The sequence below is a fragment of the Dipodomys merriami genome, unplaced genomic scaffold (assembly GCF_024711535.1).
Source record: "Dipodomys merriami isolate MVZ:Mamm:240054 unplaced genomic scaffold, mDipMer1.0.p SCAF_37, whole genome shotgun sequence".
NCBI classification, from domain to species: domain Eukaryota; kingdom Metazoa; phylum Chordata; class Mammalia; order Rodentia; family Heteromyidae; genus Dipodomys; species Dipodomys merriami.
The window spans coordinates 3,687,086-3,702,057 of NW_027205270.1; the positions used below are offsets into that span (position 1 = coordinate 3,687,086).

The 14,972-nt window shown below is 39.9% G+C and overlaps 1 protein-coding gene across 1 annotated transcript in view; it reads left to right on the forward strand.

Annotated features, from left to right (window-relative positions):
* The first annotated feature begins 1,797 nt into the window (after positions 1-1,797).
* Hk2 (hexokinase 2) overlaps positions 1,798-14,972 on the forward strand; it is a 198,581-nt gene continuing 185,406 nt past the window's right edge. The window contains exon 1 of the mRNA XM_069989070.1: positions 1,798-1,868. The gene's annotated coding sequence lies outside the window, so the exon portion shown is untranslated. The remainder of the gene's footprint in view (positions 1,869-14,972) is intronic.

Genomic DNA, 14,972 nt, shown 5'->3' on the forward strand with positions numbered 1-14,972 from the left:
TGGATATTCCAAGCTTGTTCCTACCTTAACTATATGTGCTGCTGAACCAAGCATTCGCTCCTAACTTAAGGCTATTAAACTCATTGTTCTCCCAGATCTTTTCAAGCCTGGCTCCTTCTGGCCATTCGTGTTTGGCCCACACTAGACAAGGTATAAAGTGCTTCCAGCCACTCCCTATCAGATTAAACTTTTCTCAGCATAGCATTTCTTACTTTGCATTTTCTTGTTCTATTTTCCTTAAATTATTTTTTTTCTTACTGAAAGCCAAGACTGTGGGTGTTTTGTTTAGTGCTATATCAAATCATATCTAGAATAGTGCCTAATATAGTAAGGGCTTACTAGTTGTTTACTGACTGGACCAGTTCGTGACCATAGCTGATTTGTTTCACTGTAATAGCAAGGCCCTGCTGAAAGGCCAACACCATCAGCTAATTGGTACTCTACAGCTGCCCCCATAACTCTTATTTCCTTTGGTTCTGTCATACCTATTTGCAGCTTCTGGGATTCTGCATCTCTCAGGCTTGTGTTCTGCAAGGGGGATTTGGGAATTCCCCATCCCTGCTTAGAACTCAGCTGAGCTCTTGTGTTCTGAACTCCTATCTGACCTTAGTTTGCTTTGGCCTCTTATTTATGTCTGCTTATTGATAGACAGGTCCTCCCTATGGAGTAAAGGAATTCAAGCATCCCTGGGAGATGCAATAGCTCTTCCCAAATTACTCTTACCTAAATTGTAATAGTTACCTCAACTAATAAACATCTCCAAACATAGTAACTTAATAGATATGATTTGGGCATGGGCTAAATGTTTTCATTTGTGATTGTCTCTCACTGTGTTCGAGGTCTAGGTTGATCTGGAATTCTTTTTTGGGGGGGGGGGGCGGGGGCCGATCCTGGGGCCTGAACTCTGGGCCTGGGTGCTGTCCCTCAGCTCTTCAGCTCAAGGCTAGTCCTCTACCACTTGAGCCACAGAGCCACTTCTGGCTTTTTTCTTTTTGCTTATGTGGTGCTGAGGAATCGAACCTAGGGCCTCATGCATGCAAGGCAAGCACTCTACCACTGAGCCACCTTCCCAGCCCGGGCTAAATGTTTTATATACCAAACAACCCCAGACACATTGGAATTTTCAGTCAGGGAAACAGACTCCAAGGTAAAGTAACTTGCTGAAGATCATACAGTTAGTTCATAATTGTGTTAGGACCAAATCCAAGATCTCTCAAATTATGAAATCTGTGCTAAGATGTATTTCTAAAGATTTTCATTTTAGTATTAACTAAATGCACTAGAAAAATACAATTACTCATCAAGAGAAATTTGGCTTAAACTCACTATTGGTAAGAAAATGTTCACATAGTAAGTGAAAAATATTAAATGAAAAAAGAGTAAAAGGAAAAAAATAATAAGAAAGAGTTAAGCAGATTCAGAGAGCTGGAAGCTGGCCTGGTCTCAGAGCCAGGGCTGGGTGTTCTGTTGGACTTCAATAATTTTACAGGACATTAATACCAGATAGGACATTCAGTGCCAATGACAGATCAAGATGAAAATGAGACCATTTCACAACTATTTCTGAATTCAGACACAGTACAAATAAGAACATTGTTGAAACCACAAAACGACCAAGCATTCATCCATGTCTTCTGGCTGATAGGAACAATACAGTTTATTTTCTTTTCTCTGCCCTCAAGTCTTCCCTCCTTCTAAATGAGATCTTCTCATATACCCAACCACAGAATAACCCTCCTTCCTGTCAAACTGCCTAGCACAAGCCCAAGTTCTCTGAGCTTAATACTCTTATTTAAATGGCCTAAGATTCCCTATGACTTCCATTCTCCTTCAACACAGAGTAATTAACCCAGCTTGCTTGACTACAGGTATGTTCCTAGTGTTTTGTAGCTAGAAACTATGGCAAGAAATTTGCTTTCCTTATTGTTTGTGGTATCACAGAGTAGTGGGAGTTAACACAAATAAAACTGTTAGAAGTACTTAACCCAGGTGAGGGATTTCACTCCTGAGTTAGTTTTTCCTTTTTAAAATGTGCAAAGAGAGAGAGAAGGAGGGAGGGAGGGAGAGAGAGAGAGAAGGAGGGGGAGGAGAGAAAGGGATGGAAGAATGAAGAAAAAGATGCTAATTGTGGTTGTAGCAGTTTTTAACTAAGAACACTTAGTTATAATAGATAGTAGTGCTATTGAAGGATCTTTAATTTTTCTTTAAGTTTGATAATATAATTACATTAGAATATGAAAAATGCTATTTTTAAAAAAGAATATTGTGATTTTTCCAGAGAAGATACTAATCGGAAATTTTAAAAAATAGGTTAACAGTGGTAAAGTAAGGATTTTGTGCCTGACTACACTTGCACAACCATCATGGCCAAAGTATGAAGGCTTCTGGCTTCCAGGACGACAGTCCCAACTGCAGTTCCAAGTTATATGCAGTAGGTGTCGCATTTCATCCAACAATGGCCTATTGCTAATGCAGTGCTGGTAGGAAGTCTTCCCTGAGAAATGCAAGACAAATTGTTCACTCCCTCCCTACCTCCTTTTCTCCCTCTTTTCCTCCCTCCCTCATTTCCCTTCCTTCATCCCTCCTTTCCCTTCCTTCCTTCCTTCCTTCCTTCCACTTGAACTCAGGGCCTAGGCACTATCCCTGAGCTTCGTTTTGCTCAAGGATAATGCTCTACTACTTGAGCCACTTCTGGCTTTTTCTGAGTAGTTTGTTGGAGGTAAGATTCTCACAGACTTTCTTGCCCAGGATGATTGTGATCCTCAGATCTCAGCCTCCTGAATAGCTAGGATTATAGTCATAAGCCACTGGCGCCTTGGCTGACAATTGCTTCCTATTTGAGTCATAGACACTTGTAGTTTTCTTTCCTCCTATAACTTTAAATCCATGATCTAATCTAGATAAAGGGAATTACTATAGTAAAACACATTCTTTATGTCTGCTATAGAAGTATTACATTCACTGTCCCACTAGATCTTTATAGCAATCTTTTTATTGCTTCATGTAGGTATTATTAGAACTATTTTACAGAAGAGGAAGGTGATGTTAATCAGAAAACTTAGACCATTACAGTTACTTGGTCCATTTTTCTTTCCTTTCCATTATCCAGGTCTAGGAATAAGTACCTATGCAGCAAACACTACATGTGCTTTAAATATATCAATATACAAATATGCCCCAAATAGAAACACATTCAGCTCACTGAGCACTGCCCTACAGAGCCCTGTTGTCTGTTGAGGTGATTGTGCAAATCTTCTGGGGGAGGCATTCCAAAGAAGAGCCCAGTCAACTTTGAGCATAGTAGGCAGTCCTGAGAGCTCTGGGAGTTGTTTGGAAAAATCCAGGTGTCCTCAGCAAGCATGCTGAAGGTGACCCATGCATGTGCATGTATGAACTCCGGCCCCTATTATGAGTTACCACACTGTGAGATGATATCCTAGGCATATGGCTATTTGATTCCTTTCTCAGAGGTTTATATTTTCCCAATCATTGCAGTCTATTGCTTGTGTGTGTGTGTGTGTGTGTGTGTGTGTGTGTGTGTGTGTGTGTGTGTGTGTGTGTGATCCAGTACTGGGGCTTGAACTCAGGGCTTGGGTGCTGTCCCTTAGCTTTTTTTTTTTTTTTTTTTTGCTTATGTGGTGCTGAGGAATCGAACCCAGGGCCTCAGGCATGCAAGGCAAGCGCTCTACCACTGAGCCACCTTCCCAGCCCTCCCTTAGCTTTTTTGCTCAAGGTTAGTGCATTGCCACTGGAGCCATAGCTCCACTTCAAGTTTTTGGAGGTAAATTACAGAGTCTCACAGTGTACCCAGGCTGGCTTTGAACTGTGATCTTCAGATCTCAACCTCCTGAGTAGCTAGCATGACAAGTATAAGCCAGGCAGTCACTTTTGATGCCTGCCTTGTAGCTGCTGCCTTTTTCTGGTTTGCTCAAATGCTTTGGAATTAGAGATGGAATAACCAGGGCAGATAGAAATGAGTGTAAAGTGTACCAAGCTTGAAGCAACTCTAATTTGAAGGCATTTGTACTGGTATGTTGCATCCTAGATCATAACTAAATCATGGAAAGGGGTGATTGATGAGCTTGTTCTAGATAAGAAATGACTACGCTAATATTTTTCAAAGTCCCAGATTTCATGAAACCTGGTCTAGAGGAATAAGGTAGCAAAATGGACCAATGTCTGAGGTTATAGGCTGGGGGTCAAATGAAGAGGCACAGATGAGAGACAGTTAAGGTTTTAAAGTACCATGGGAAGAAGTACTTGGACTTGGTATGCTCAGGAATGGGACTGAAAAGCCTGGTCTTCTGAGGCTTGTGACTGTCAAAGTGACTTCCAAACGTACTCACTGGGGGAGTCAAAAGCTTTTGGTAGAGACAAGCCAGGGCCTATCTACTTTGGGAAAGGTATGCAGAACAATCTCAAGAAGGCTGGGAGTTTTATGCAAATGGCTAGGAGAAGGCTAGACCTCTGTGTCCACACTAATACCAGGCCTGGGGTTGCCTGGGGCATTGAGCCTAGGCTAGGCTGATTCAGAAGCCAATGATCTGTGGTTTCCTTTTGAAGAGGTTGAGGGACAGTGACCAGGAAAATCAGATCAATCTAATGGTTCAGAGGCATGTAAAAGAATTTTATTGTTTAAGACTATTATATAAATATGCTTAATCTATGCACAGCTGAAACACCCTAGTGAACGCCTTAACATATACACTAAAAAAAGAATGACAGGAAAGAAGTACGGGTTCTGTTGGAGAAGGGGAGGTACTGGCAAGAGGGAGGAGGGCTAATAAACCACATAGTTTATTTGCATGTGTGAAAATAGAACAGTGATACCTGCTGAAACTGTTTTAGGAAGGAAGAAAGAGTAAAGGAGAGTGATAGAGGGGGTGAAGTTGATCAGGATACATTGTATACATGTGTGAAAATGTCACAATGAAATCCTTTTTGAACAACTAATGTTATTTACTTATTTATTTACTTTTTTTTTTTTTAAGTTTTTTGGTCGGTCGTGGGCCTTGAACTCTGGGCCTGGGCACTGCCCCTGCGCTCTTCAGCTCAAGGAGAGTGCTCTACCACTTGAGCCACAGCACCACTTCTGGTTTTATTGGAGATAAGAGTTTCACGGACCTTCCTGCCAGGGCTGGCTTTGAACCACAGTCCTCAGATCTCAGCCTCCTGAGTAGCTAGGATTACAGGCATGAGCCATTGGTGCCGGGTGCAACTAATGTTATTATAAATAATTTATTAGATAAATATGCTGTATTAAAGCACTCAGGAAATACTAAAAGGTATAGAGAATAACCTCATAATTCAGAGATATAATTTTAAATATGTTTTGGTGAATTTCCTTTCAGGTCTTTCTCTATGTTAGATAGTCAACATAAAATATAGACATTTATTATTTGTTTATTTATGGTACTGGGGTTTAAACTCAGTGTTTCATGCTTGCTAGACAGGCAGGCACTCAAACTCTTGAGCCACATCCCTATTTCTTTTTTTGTGTTAGTTATTTTAACAATAGGGTCTCATGCTCTTTGATCAGGGCCAGTCTAAGAGCATGATATTCTTTGCCTGTATCTCCTGCATTGCTGGGATTACAGATTTTTTTTTTTTACCACCATGTCCAGTCCTTTATGAACATATATTTTAAATTAAATCATACTATGAAACCATTTTGTAACCTGCTTCTTCCAGTTGCTACTGTCTCTTAGGCAATTTTCTATGAAAATAAATTTAGTTCTACATCATCATGTTTGATAGCTTCATAGGATTCTGTTGCCTGATATTTGTTATATTAGCTAGACTTGTATTGGTTAACATTTCACCATTTGAACATAATAATCACTTCCTTCCTTCCTTCCTTCCTTCCTTCCTTCCTTCCTTCCTTCCTTCCTTCCTTTCTCTCTCTTTCTTTCTTTCATCAGTCCTGGGGCTTGAATTCAGGGTCTGGGCACTGTCCCTGAGCTTTTTTTTGCTCAAGTCTAGTGCTCTACCACTTGAGCCACAGTGCCACTTACAGCGTTTTCTGAGTAGTTCATTGGCGATACAAGTCTCACAGACTTTCCTGCCTGGGCTGGCTTCAAACCATGATCCTCAGATCTCAGCTTCCTAAGTAGTTGGGGTTACAGATATGAGCCACCAGCGCCTGATAGATGACTCCTCCTTTTCTTATTTTCACCTGATACCTAGAATGTCCCAGAAAGATAAAACTCTCTCTAATTTTATAGCAATGCCTTTGTAGTCCACTGTTGTTTCTCATATTCTCTCTTGGTTCCTTATAGGTATCTAGTATTAAAGGGATATCTTTGTGTTTTCTCTAACAAAGCAAGGTTTCATATTTTCCTTTTAAGAGAATCATGAGGGATAGTGAATTTAAATTATTAAAATGATGGTGTCACTTTTCACCCTCAGCTGTTTATACACTGATGCAGAACCTGCCTTGTTTCCTAGGATGAACCCCATCTAAGTATTTTTTTTTAGCTTGGGGGTGGGGAGTTGATACTTTTGTGGGTCTTGTAGAAAGGGCAGCATGTTTTATAATCTGCTGCACCTGCTTTTACGTACTCATAAATCTAGGAAATTGTCCCTTATCAGTGCACAGGATAGTTCCTCATTCTTATTTTATAGCCACAGAATGTTCCTTTGTGTGGCTGTGTCCTAGTTTATTTAAGCAGTGCCCTAGTGATAGAAAACTAATGACTTTCCAGGCTTTGGCCGCACTAGCAAGGACATAAATACATTATTTCACATAAAAATTCTTTGAAATGGGATGGCTATGAGTGCTCACTTGGGAAGTTTAGATGGTCAGATATTGACAAGTAAAGAGATAAACTCTGATAGACTCATCTTAACAAAGTTTAGTTGATTTGGCCATGATCTATGTCTATGTGTGATAACAATCCTCATCAAAGATAGCAGAGCCTGGAACTGTTATGTAGGTTTATGTGTGTGCATGTATGTGTGTAAATGGCTTTTCTAAAACTTTTACATGTCCTTTCTTAATGTCCATGCCTTCCCCTGGCTGTAATATCTTCCATCCTCTCACATAGATCTTAGAAACTCTAAGAGGACAATGGAAGCAAGGAAGGTGATGATCATTACTGTCAATGAGTACATTTGCAGGGACAAGGACTCTGCTGTGGTCTCTGAGTTTCTGCCATGGCAAGCACTAGTTTTAGGTTCTTTCTTAAAAAATGAAGAATCCAGAGTTCAGGTTGCTGAAGGCCTCATTCTAGAAAGCAGAAAAGACCGAGAGACTTTATTTCCAGTTAACCAGCAAAATGCTAAGAAAAGCAAGTGGGAGTCAGAGTCGTGAGTTCAAGCTGGTACTACCTTCCGCATTTCTCTTTCCCTGACAAAAACTCAAGACACATGCTGGATAAAATGAAGCCAAATCTTACAGAGCAATGTGAAATTTCACTGGTTAATTGCTGAATACTCTACTGGATACTTGATGTTGCCCAACTGACTTCCTAGGAGAGGGATTGTATATGTCAGAAGAAAATACAGTCAATCAAGACTGATTCCTACTTCTTCCACACACCAAAGTATACTCCAAGTCTATAAACTTATGACTATTTAAATCAAGTTATAGAAAACTTAGCAAAGATTGAGATTATTTCTATTTGAAGTGAGGATGCAGAAAAATGATAAAAGAATTGATAGATAACAATAACATATTTCAAAAAAGAATTTTAGAATAGATTATATGCAGCAGAGTGATAGCATCACTTTTAAAATAAAATAATAGTTATAGTAATTTAAATTCGGGTTTCAAAAAGCTTATTCAAGTATATTAGGGAGTAAAATCTTGACCTCAGTGGTCAATAAACACAACAGATAATTTGTCTAATTTTATTAATAAATTTCATAGAAGGAGATAGGATAAAGTTGAGAAAGGAAAAAAGTAAGAAGGTGATAAGAACATCTAACATATTTATATCTTTTACCTAAACATTTATTTTAAAGAAAAAAATTTCAAAAAAATGTACAGGAACTTCAGCATATCAGGAAAAAGCTAACTAAATTGCAGTGTATCTATGCAATGAGATATCATTAAGTCAGTAAAATAATCATTACAAAGACTTTGAGTTCACTGGCTTACATAAAGCAATTCTAGGTAAAAACAGTGGAAATAAACCTTCACAATGATTGAGATTCTGGTTTTTCAGAAAGCAAGTTCTTATGATCAGAGCCCAGACATAAATATGAACAAAAGAAAAAAAGCTGTGTTTGAGTAAGGGTAATTATGAATTTCTTTTAAAAAAAGATTATTTTTAGATGAGTTTCATGTTTCCAGCAAAATTGAGAAGAAAGAGAGAAATCTCTTATACCCTCCGTTCCCCAATACCTACTTCCCGCTATCACCAGCATCCATTATTCATTATGATATTGACAGTTGATAAACATACACTGACTTATAGCATCATCACCCCAAATCTAGTTTATGTCAGGTTCACATTTGGTGATGGCCATGGTATGGGTATGGATAAATATATAATAAAATATATCCACCAGTATAGAGTTTTGTAGAACAGTTTCACAGTATTAAAAGTCTTCTGGGCTTTCCCCATTATCCCTCCTTCCAAACTAGATCTGGCAACCACTGATCTTTTTATTTCCTCCATATTTTGTCTTTCTATTTATAATAGTCTGTAGCCTTTTCAGACTGGCTTCTATTACTTAATAATATGTGCTGGTGCCTTCTCCATGTCTTTTGGTGGCTTTGTTATGTTTCTTTTATATTGTTGCCTAGATTTGCCATTTTATATATCCACTCACCTCCTGAAATATCTTGGTTTTGGTAAATATTTTTGGTTTTTGTAAATATCTAAGTTTTAGTAATCACAAATAATCTTATACATATTTATACGCAAGGCTTTGTGAAGACATAAATCTTCAATTCTTTGGGTGAATACCAAGGAGTACAATTGTTAGACTAAGGAACAATTTTCAGTAAAAAATTTAAATGTCTGAGCTCACATAAGAGGGACAGAGACAGAGAGAAACTGGGGTTTGAAGTCAGAACCTTGTGATCTTGCTTGGCTTTTTTTTTTTTTTTAACTCAAGGGCAACTTTACCACTTGAGCCACAGCTATACTTTCAGCTTTTAGCTAGTTAATTGGAGATGAAAGTCTCATGGATTTTCCTGACTGTACTGGCTTTGAACTTTCATTCTCAGATCTTAGCCTCCTGAGTAGCTAGGATTGCAGGCATGAGTTACCAGTGACCAGCTTCAAACATTGTCTTTCTTCCCCCAATAAGTAATAGGGCAATCTGGTTCACTTCCATCTTAAACCCATGAATTTCTTTTACCCTCACTCCTCATCCTCACAACCCCTAACTGAAAGAAGCCCAAATGAATGAACAAAATAGAACGAGAACATGCCATGTGTGGATAATGCCTCAAGAAACAGGATGCTCTACTAAATTCTTATAAAACACATTTTGTATAATCAAATTGCATTCTAAAAGATTAATGCAAGTTAAAGTGCAAAAGTAAAAGCTTCTACATTAAGCCTAAAAGAAAAGCACACAAACACAGACAATTGACAAATATAATCTAAGAGTAAGAAGTAACAAAATATGGAGTGTAAAATGCTGGGAATTCTCTGGAAACTGGTGCCAAACTTGCTCAGTCAGTTTACCCTTGCACAGATGAAATGTCACAAAGGGTAGCAATGATATAAAACAGGGCATGATCCAGGAAAGAATCTTATTTATAGAGGGTTGGAAGGAACTGAAAGTAGACAGAGCACTCTCCTACCTTCCAGCTGAGGAAATACAGGGTATCTAGGAGCCCAGTCAGCATCAAGTCATATATATTCTTTGTCAACCAGCTTTTCTGAACTGCAGTCTGGGGAGATTTTCTTTCTAATCAATGTAGTTTTTACAAAGTTAAAATATTCACATCACTTAAAAATAAAAAATAATATACACAGAAATATGCTGAAAAAACAAGAGTTAAAATGCATTTCTATTTCAGAGTTTTGTGTGTATGTATATGTGTGTATATGTTTATGGATGTGCGCATGTGTATGTATATGTGTGTATGTTGGTACGGGGCATGAACTCATGGCCTGGGCACTGTCTCTTAGCTCTTTTTGCTCAAGGCTGGGGCTCTACCACTTGAGCTCCACTTGCAGTTTTTTCTTTTTTTTTTGTCAGTCATGGGGCTTGAATTTAGGACCTGGGTGCTGTCCCTGAGCTCTTTTGCTCAAGTCTAGTGCTCTACCACTTGAGTTACAGCTCCATTTTAGTTTCTTGGTGGTTAATGGGAGAAAAGAGTCTCACAGATTTTCCTGTCTGGGAAACAACCATCCTTAGATCTCAGCCTCCTGAGTAGTTAGGATTGTAAGTGTGAGTTACCAGTGCCTGGCTCTAGCTCACTTGCAGCTTTTCTTTTGTTTTTGTTTTTTGTTATTGTTGTTGTCTGTCATGGGGTTTGAATTCAGGACCTGAGACCCTATTTTTTTTTTTTTTTTTTTTTACTTAAGGTTAGCGCTGTAAACCTGGGCCACAGCTCTACTTCTTCTTCTTCTTCTTCTTTTTTTTTTGGTGGTTAATTGGAGATAAGAGTCTCACAGCCAGCTCAGGCTGACTTCGAATCTCTATCCTCAGATCTCAGCTTCCTGAATAGATAGGATTATAGACAGGAGCCACCAGTGTTGGTTTAGGGTATTTCTTATTCAAGTGTTATATCAAGGAGACCTTTCCATATTATCTACATAGAAAACTTCCTTGTTCTGTTTTAAGGTGTTGTAAGGAAGTATCATACAATATTTAACTAGTCTCCTTAATGGATTCTGGAGTTCTAATTTTTTCTTGTTGTAATCTGGGCTGATTTAAAACTAATTTGTACGGCATCATCTTTTAGGGATAAGGTATATCCCTGAGGCAAATTCTCAAAAGCAAATTTGCAAGACCCAAAGATAACTGCCTTGTAATTTCAATAGATTTGTTCACATGCCACTTTGCATTTTCCTTTGCAGAACAGGGAAAACACCTATCTCTCCACAGCCAAGGTTTAGTCCTCATTTGAGATTTAGCTTCTCAAGCTATATTCTGCTTGGAATAGCATTAAGTTTGTTTCATTTCTTGAGCCCATCCTAATCGGCATCAGTTAAGGGCAGTAGCTAGGTAGCTAGAAGTAAGCTAGGTATCATAGGAAACCAGCTCAGGCTTAAAAACTTGGCACAGCCAGGATACAATACAGGCCAGAGGATCAGTGTCTCTCACCCCAAATTAGCTCTTCTTTGCAACTGTCTTCCAGAGGCCATTGCCTCAAATAGCCTTAGATGTTGGGCAATCAGGTGGCCAGTTCTAAATTTATCCACAAAGTGATCCTGTGGGTTGTGAATATTATTTCCATGTGACAGATGAAGGCACAGAGGCACAGAGTGGTGAGCCAGTTCTCTCTTACAGTCCCCTCTCTTTGGGGTGGGTAAGATTGGGTTGGAGAGCATTTTGAGAGGGGAACACATTGATGTGCAGAGTTGCTTTGGCTGCAAAAATGTAGGTTAGTAAAAGGAAGCAGAGAGTAATAATATATTGAAGGCTAGTCCCAAGTTTCAGGCTGAAGAAACAGTCTGCATTCTCTCTCTCTCTCTCTCTCTCTCTCTCTCTCTCTCTCTCTCTCTCTCTCTCTCTCTCTCTCTCTCTCTCTCTCTCTCTCTCTCTCTCTCTCTCTCTCTCTCTTTGGTACCAGTCCTAGAATTTGAACTCGGGGTCTGGGAGCTTTCTCTGAGCTTTTGTGCTCAAGGCTAGCTATTTACCATTTGATACACAGTTTCAAATCTAGCTCTTTTTTGGGTGTGGTGGTTAATTGGGGCTCAGAGTCTCATGAACTTTCCTGCCCAGGCTGGCTTCAAATCACAATCCTCAGATCTCAGCCTCCTGAGTAGCTAGGATTACAGGTGTGAGCCACTGGTGCCCGAGCTTGCTTTATTCTTAAATAAGAAAGGACTTCTCTCATTCACTGAGCTGGAGAAAAGACAATGTAGCCGGGTTTTTTAGCAGGCAGATCTGAATGTGAGGATATGGAAGAGAGCAAGGAGACTAGCCTTTCTCTGGGCACAGATGTGTTCTGCTGAGAATAAGGGGAGCAATGGTAGACTAGGGACCAGACAGTTAATCCCACATTTTGGAACAGATTCTTACACTCTTAACAAAACAATGTATCTACCTGAGTAGTTTCACAGCCCCTGCTCTTCCTCTACTTCGGACATCAGTGGACTCAAATGGGGTCTGATACCTTGAAAGGGACATTATTCAGGAGGTTATTACTTTACTACTTTAATCTTGGTAGTTAACTAGCTTTTTAACAGTTGTGATGTCCAGGCTCTTTCTTCATACTCAGGGGCAGGGAAAGTAGTCTTCAGAGTGCTTTTCATGTATTAAATTATTTATCTGGCCAGACACTGGTGGCTAATGCCTATATTCTTAGCTACTTAGGAGGTTCAGATCTGAGGATCTTGGTTCAAGCTAGCCCAGGCAGGAATGTCCATGAGACTCTTAGATCCAATTAACAAACAAAAAGCTACAAATGGAGCTGTCCCTTGAGCACAAAAGCTCAGGGACAGTGCATAGGTTCTGAATTTAAGCTCCAGGACTAGTGCAAAAAACAAAACAAAACATTTATTTTTCACATAACCCCGTGAAAAGGGTACTATTATCTTCACCATTATTTGCAACTGAGGTGGAAGTTAGCCTGAGCTATGTGATGTATTTATTTCAAATAAAAAAAAGGAGGAGGAGGAAGGAAGGGCAAGAAGAGAAGGAGGAGCAAGAGGTTAAGGAGGTGAAGGAAGATGAGAAGACACCAAGGATGAAGAGAAAGAGGAAAAAGAGGAAAGAAGAGGAAAAAGAAGAGAAAGAAAAGAAAATGTGAACTGTAGCCTGGCAGTAGAGCTTGTAATCCTAGCTACTAAGGAGGTTGAGATCTGAGAATCAAGACCCAAAGCCAGCCTGGACAGAAAAAACACTGTCTTCAGCTAATCAGCTAAAACTTTGGATGTGGGGATGTGGCTCCAGTGGTAGAGTGCCAGCCAGAGCTCTAGAGAGGAGAAGGCCCTGAGTTCAAGCCCCAGTATTGACACAAAAAGGAAGAGAGAAAGAAAGAAAGGAATTGTAGAGACTTAGCTAGTGGCACTGAATTATTCCTGGAAAATTCAGGCCTTATTACATCCTGATTCCTGGGAATCTGGTGAGTGGGGTTGTTAACATAGTCAGTGGAGATTGTGTAGGTCTCTTGCTACCTGGCTTGTGGTTGAAGATGGGGGTGTTTTGGGCACTGAACTCAACCTGGCCTTGGGGTATGACCTGTGTTAAACTCCTTTGTCCTGGTCTTGGCTTTCTGGGATTTCCCCCATGCTCTCAAGGTCCTGGCTGGTTCACTCACAGCTCAGCTGGGATGGGCCACCGTGGAGTAGTTTATTGGCTTTCCCTTCGTTTTTTGTCCAGCCTGGGACCTGTTGGCAGTTGTTTCCCTTAGATTGTCCTCAGTGACTTGTATCTTGCTCTCCTGATATACTGATGTCAGGCCTTTTCCTAACATCATGTCCTCCCTACCATTTTTTAATGTCTTAGGGAGAAAATTCTGTAGCCAGGCTGGATGGTTCTAGAACACACGTATGATTTCTGCCCTCAGCTGGATTCTCAATGCTGCTAAAAGATCTTTTCATTCCTCCCACAGACAGTCATTTTCAGATACCCCCACCACCCCCTCAACTGTTGGGACCTCTCTCCTCAGGGCCCCCATTTTCTGAAATCTCCACCATGGCTTGGGGAAAGGAGGAGCTGACTATTGCCTGAGTAGTGTGGCCCAGAATAGAAAAAGAAAGAAGATCAGCATCACCTGATTCAGATCCAAGAATGTTATCACAAAGGTAGATCAGAGGAAGCCACTGGAAGGAAACAAGTTAGATCTCAGGCCTGAACTGTGGTTTCAACATAGCTAAACAGCATACATTCATTTACAAATGCTTTATTCAGCCATGTAAGCTCGGTAGGGAAGTGTCAGAGGTGGGCTGGAAGCTTAAAATCAATCTTTGGGGTTAATCATGCCAACCATCGAACAATTGCAATAGACGACGTTCACTCATGATTTCCCAATATAACTCAGGTGAGAAGAGAAACTCAAGCTTCCTTCTGCAGCAGCTGCAGACATTCAGGGGACTCTGAAACACTTCCATGGCCCTCACTAATCAGCCTCGAACATCCGATAGTCTTTGGGACTGAGGTGCTGATACCTAAAAAGAAAATTTGGCAGCCACAAGGCATTTGCTGTAGACAAAGTTCTGTCATGATGTCAACTCCCAAATTGATCTCTTGTCCTTTTGCTTGGACTTCAGGCTTGTGTATCCAGGTCTGCTTTTGGGAACTGAATTAATCTCTCTAATCAAGATAACCAAAACGTATGTCCCATTTTTGCCCTTATACCTACTCTCTCTGTAGTCATCGATCCAGTTCATGTTTATGGTGCAACTAAAATTGCCCATCAGTACATATTGAAAACACTTCCTGGATTAGGAGTTGTTGTTTAAGTTTCTTTTTCTGCCACTAGCGTCCCCTCTGTTAGGTAATCTGTAAATAGCCAACTTGCAACCTTTCCTGATTATCTCCCAGGGGAAGGAAGCTCAAGAGGGGTACTGGAAACTTAGGTTTTGTTTGGTCAGGAAAGCAAAACAGATTGTTGATAAACTGAAATGGCCTGGGTTTGAGTTCCAGTTCCACCACTCACATGCTATGAGACTAAGCCAGTTATTTGCTTTCTAGAAGATTCAGGTCTGTATCAGAAAAAACAACAACAACAGTGATTTTCATAATATCAACCTAAGAAGAGGAACATTTGATTAAATCATAATAGATGTAGTCATTGGTATAGAGTAATAATTTAATTATTCCTCACCATTACTCTTTATCTCTGCATTTTCTGAGTTAGAAATAAAGCACAAAAAAAATGAAAAAAAGGGACC